Here is a 6,103-nt window from a genome sequence, read left to right on the forward strand (position 1 = left end):
GGTGGGGTGATGGTGGTGATGGGGGTTAGCGTGTGATGATGTGAAGTGAGAGGTGGGATCAGTGGCGGCTGGTGATATTTATTTTTGGGGGGGCGCATTTTTTTTATTTTATTGAGGGGGGCAAATAAATATAAAGCAGTACCAAAAACCATTTTGATTACTTGAATATAAATTTTGATTATCTTTATTTACATTTCAGACCAAAAGAAGTACCAAAAAGCATGTTTCCTACTTGAACATAAATGTTTCTCTTTTATATACATTTCAGACCAAAGTACCAAAAAGCATGTTTCCTACTTGAACATAAAAACGTTAGTTTCATGCTATTAGCAATATGGCTGCGGCTACTTTCATGACGTTTGCATTTGTCAGAGAGATGTTTGAGGTCTCTTACCCCCGTCGTTGTCCACAAAACTTCAGTGCCGACACTTTGAAATAAAAGACAGGGAAAACAAAAAAGAGAATTGCTAACATCACATCCAGCCAGCCACCTCCGTTTCTCATAACAAGCGCGGGTGAAGCTTCGTGTGTAGCTTCGTCCTCTGTCACTGGCCTGCTGCTGGATTTGTAAATCGGGTTGGTCCGGTCCGAGATCCTTTATCTTTTTTATTTCTTTCAGCGAAAGCCTTGTGAAAGGGTTTTTTTGTAAATAAATTACAGAATTTGGATGAACTGCTGCCATTGTTTACACAAAAAATTTGATCAGCCTAGCAAGTGTCAAAGTGGTGTCGCCTGCGCACTCGCAGTAGCGTAAATTTGAATGACAGGTGACGAGAACCAATCAGATTGGATAAAATAACATGTATCCAATTCTGATTGGCCAGGGACGCAACGACTTGCGCCCCGAGCAGAATCTTTAAGAAACCAATTAGAGACCAGCTTCAGGTCACATGCTGTCCGAAAATGTAAAGTCTCACATAGACATCCATTTGTCCGGCGCCCCGCATGAAACACATTGAAAAACATAGAAAATAGTTGACCGATTAAGGCCAGTTTTTATTAAATGCTGATGCTTTTCTTACTACCAGCCGGCACATCGTATGAAAAAAATATTTTATTTATGTATTTTTATATAAATTTTGTATATGTTTATTTCTTGAATTTTGATGGGGGCGGCGCCCCTGCGCCCTCTATTGACGAGCCGCCACTGGGTGGGATGATGGTGGTGGTGATGGGGATTCGCAAGTGAAGATAATTAATGTGATGGTGTGGGATAAGAGTTGGGGTGGTGATGGGGGTTATCGTGTGATGGTGATAATTAATGTGATGGTGTAGGGGTTAGAGATGGCGTTGTGATGGGGGTTATCGTGTGATGGTGATGGATGTGATGGTGTTGGGTTAGAGATGGGGTGGTGATGGGGGTTATCGTGTGATGATGATTAATGTGATGGTGTTGGGGTTAGAGATGGGGCTGTGATGGGGGTTATCGTGTGATGGTGATGGATGTGATGGTGTTGGGGTTAGAGATGGGGTGGTGATGGGGGTTATAGTGTGATGGTGATGGATGTGATGGTGTGGGGGTTAGAGATGGGGTTGTGATGGGGGTTATCGTGTGATGGTGACGATGGGACATGTGATGGTGTGATGATGGTTATGAGGACAGATGCACGACAACGAACGACATCGCTCATCTCCACGTGCAGCCCCAAAGCACGGTGGAAACTCCACATTCGCATGACAGGCGCCAGCCCCCCCTAAAGAACAACTATAATTGCCGATGTTTTAATTGGAATGTTGCCGGGCGAGAGATCGTACAGAATGGTCCTTGTGAGTGTGAGGCCTTGCTGTGATTTAGAGAGAGAGATTGGCCCCACAGCAAGCAGGGCTTTCACTGACGAGACAATGTCAGCGTCAAAACATTTCCGCACTTGTGCTCGTCCTGAATGAATGCTACTGAATGTATTCATTCCCAAAAGGTCATCGCGGTGCTGATGGGAGGTGTAAATGTTAACTACCTCGCCTGGTATGCAGGAGGTCGTGGGTTTGATCCCGACCCTGACACCTGCTGCTGTTTATTTTCAGTTTGCGGTGTCTCTCTCTCTCTCTGCCCGTGGTCGCGTGGATTTTTTTCTCCGGGTCCTCCGGTTTTCCCCTCCACGTTTAGAAACACGAGATTGAGATTATTTAGATAATTCTGCTGCTATACATGTCCAGATGATGGGCCACTTTGATGCGCTATCATTTGTGATGGCCACGTCGCTTCTGACAAATAAGTGAACACACCTCAGTGGGCTTTGCCTGGTAGGATGGGGATGGTTTAATGTTGAATTTGTATGCGTTTGGGTGATTTGTTTACATTTCTTGTACTTTGCGCTCCTCTCCGTGACTTTTGTAACGTTCTGACCCCGTGCCCCGACTGGACACCTGCGGGAAAGGGCGCTTCAACAGCTCGCCGGATTCCTCCTGCAGTGTAAACAAATGCGGATTCCGCTAGGTACGTTCGCGTGCTCATTGTGGCGAGGCGGGCAACGTGACGTGAAGACATCGACGGGACCCAGTGGCAAAGGAGCGGCGCTTGTTCCGCCGGCCCATGTCGCGCCAGAACGTGTCGCGGTTTTGGAATCCAGTGAAGGGGGTCGCGCAGAGTCAAATCCGCGCTCTGCGCTCGAGGCGCCGAGTCAAAGTGTAAACCGCGAGCCCAGCACGTTGAGTGGTCCCATGACGCCATTCGCGGGAGCAAGGCCCGTTGTGGGCCAGACATCCGACGGTTCAAATTTGGAGAGAGACAGAGCGTCAGAGACAGAGACGGACTTTTGACTTTTAAACAACTTTTATTTCCGCCAGCAGCAACAGCACTGGAGGCGATTCCGATATGAAATACACAAAGTCATCAGCAAACAAATGAAAATAAACGCTATAAATCCACGCTCTGTGGCGCTAAATGTACCGCGCACAACACGAAATAAAAGTAACGTGGTGGTGGTCATCGCGCACGCTTCAGAAGGTGAACACGAGGGTGCCGTCCACGCTGGTACAGAGGGCTTTTTCGGCTCCCCAGCGTTCGAAGAAGACGTGCACATCACCGGCATGTGTGTGGTATGCGTGCTCCAGTCGGAGCCGCAGAAAGAGAAACAGAGAGACAGAAAGAGAGACATAGAGAGATACATAGAGACTTTGACTTTTAAACAACTTTTATTGCCGCCAGCAGCAAAATCACTGGAGGCGATTTCAATATGAAATGCACAAAGTCACCAGCAAACAAAAGAAAACAAACGCTACAAATCGACGCGCTGTGGCGCTGAAAGCACCGCGCACAATACAAAAGAAAAGGGCACGTGGTGGTGGTGTCATCGCGCACGCCACGGTGACGAGCGAGCGCTTCAGAAGGTGAACACGAGGGTGCCGTCCACGCTGGTACAGAGAGGGGCTTTTCCGGCTCCAGCGTTCGAAGAAGACGTGCACATCACCAACATGTGTGTGGTACATGGCGTGCTCCAGCCGGAGCCGCGCCTTAAGCAGGCCTCTGAACACTGGAAGCACAGAGCAGCCGTCAGTGTCACCCTCCAGCATCTTTTTTCTCGTTATGTACACCGCCATCTACATAGAGAGAGACAGACAGAGAGAGAGACAAACAAAACTCACAACGACCGAGTTACTCAAATATTACGCGGCATCGTGAGAACGGCAGTAATGATTGCACCCATCCGCTACTGCGGGGAGCTGGCAGGAGCCTCCTGAAAAGGAAGTCTTGATACTCATCTCTCGTCTTAACGGTTGGCATAAAGCACTCTGATAAAATAGCGGTGGTGTAGCGGTGAGGGCGCTACGCTGCGCTACGAACCCGGCGCCAGCGAGTTCGAGTCCTGCTCACGGCCCAACACCGGTGACGAATGTCTGAACCGGTCCTGGGCCTCCCCTAGGTCGACTCAGCCTCAAATGAGTACCTGGTGCGGTGTCAACATCGCCACTCGGGAGACAAAGGCAGCCGAGCGTGGTACTGGCCGCCCACCCCCTCGTGTGCTGTTCTGACCTTTATAGGTGCTAGCTAACAGCACTTGCCCTAACAGTCTGGTGAGGCTATACGGGGGTTCTTTGTGTTTTTGGAGATGAGAATGAAATGGATGAAAGGAAGCAATGGGGGCGAATCTGTGATGATGATGCGTGAATTCGGTGAAAGCGATGACAGGATACGATAACGATGACGAATGGATTGAATGAATGGGGGTGAATGCGTGATAGCCATGTGATGAGAATGTGAAGAGGGAGGGGGGGGGGGGTCGTGGTGGTGAGCTCGGGATAACAATCGGAGTGAGTTGTGAGTGAGGAGTGGAAGCTTAGCGAGCAAATGCAAGGCCGTAGCCATGGGTCAACATTGGGGGGGACCAAATCTTCCAGGGTGTCTGGGGGTCCCAACCCAGAAAAAATATCCAAATTTAAAAACTAATTTCTTGCCTAAAATAATTTTTTTTTTACTAACACATGGGATGGACTTTTTATTTAATTTGTACAATAATGTCTAATGGGTGTATTGTATTACATTGCTCTGTTTTTACTTTTTTTACAATTTCTTGTTTCATTTTATGTAATGGCAGATATTAGGGATTAATAAAGAACAACCATAACCACAATCATATAAACAGCAATCTATGCATTGATTTATATGAAGACAAGTCCAGATATTGTGGCCAAGGTTGAGCAAATTGTTGTTTTTATTTACATAGCATAGCAATTATTTTTATAGCAATATATTGGGGGGGACATTTTGAGCATATTTGAATATGGGGGGGGGGGGTGTGTCCCTCCCCCCCCCCCCCCAATATATATGATAATTACAGGCTTGGCTTAACGTGTCGGGGGAAGTTTGTCCCAGTCAAGGGGGGCCGAGAAGAGACTCTGTGAGGTGTTGCCTGGGTGGGTCGACAAGCAGACGGTCGATTGGGGGGGGGGGGGTGGGGAGGGGCTGTTGTATATATTGTCTTGAAAAATATGAAAAATGTAATGAAAACAGAAAATTATGCTAATTTATGTAACTATGTAAACCACTGCAATTTTTAACTTGTACTGGTTATGTTTTAGTGTATTCACGTCATGTCTCAGAATTCAGATCTCACCGCAGGATACAGTTCTTATCATTAACATTATTATGCATGAAATTAGGAAGGAACCATTCTTCTGTGTTAAGCAACTTTAATCTCTAAAAGCACTCTAATATGCTCGGAATTGTCAACACAGTACACCTGGAGATGTCCTACTCATTGATCCGTACAATTAACCCTCAATGGTTACGTTTGTTAAATCTGAGCAAAAGAACAATCGGCTAATTTCTCAGAGGAGAGCGACCATGCACGGCGATAGGAAAAGTCCTTAAAAAAATAATCTGACAATATTCATACGAACAGTGATAAATAAACATCTGCCCAGGGCAAAAGTAGACGTCAATTAATTCATTGATAAAATGATGTAATTAAGACGTGTCCCGCAACAATAGCTAACAGATGCTGATCAATTGTCTAATGGAGCTTGAATGAGAACAGGCTATCCCTCAGAGTCGCGCGATAACACACGCTGATAGGATACTTATAAATGTCTCGCGTGTCATCAATGAGTTCATTGGTAAGATTATGCAATGTACGAAATGTCCTGGAACAAGAGTGTGCGGCAGTGTGCCTGTTTGCCTAACCTTGTTGTAACAGCTCTGAGGATCGAAACGTCGTGATTTAATTTATTTTCTACCTACGTGACTTTACCGAAAGGACCAAAGAGTATGGATTCCTGCAGTGACGAAAGCTTCAAATGAAGATAGATGCTTATCAATTGGCAAAGGGGACATTGATGAATTAGCGGGCAAGATTATGTGATCAAAAGAAAAATCTCGACACAATAGTATTCCTGTGAGTGTGTAGATTCGTAACATCGATGCTTTTAGATGTTGTGTGCCATCAATGCATTCATTGGCAAGGTTATGCAATTAACGAAAACGAATGACTAAATACTTCTAAACGACCTTATTCGTGCAACTCACTGGACAGAACAATGCTTTTGACAATCCGCTAATAGTTAACGCACCACCTTGGGATGGCTACCCTTTTTGAAACATAAAGATCACTTTTGGAGCAATCTTATGTGTGTGTGGACGTGTTGTCATCTTGCTTAACTCTTTGAG

The sequence above is a fragment of the Lethenteron reissneri genome, chromosome 40 (assembly GCF_015708825.2).
Source record: "Lethenteron reissneri isolate LAM-NWPU_2019-01 chromosome 40, ASM1570882v1, whole genome shotgun sequence".
Taxonomy (NCBI): Eukaryota; Metazoa; Chordata; class Hyperoartia; order Petromyzontiformes; family Petromyzontidae; genus Lethenteron; species Lethenteron reissneri.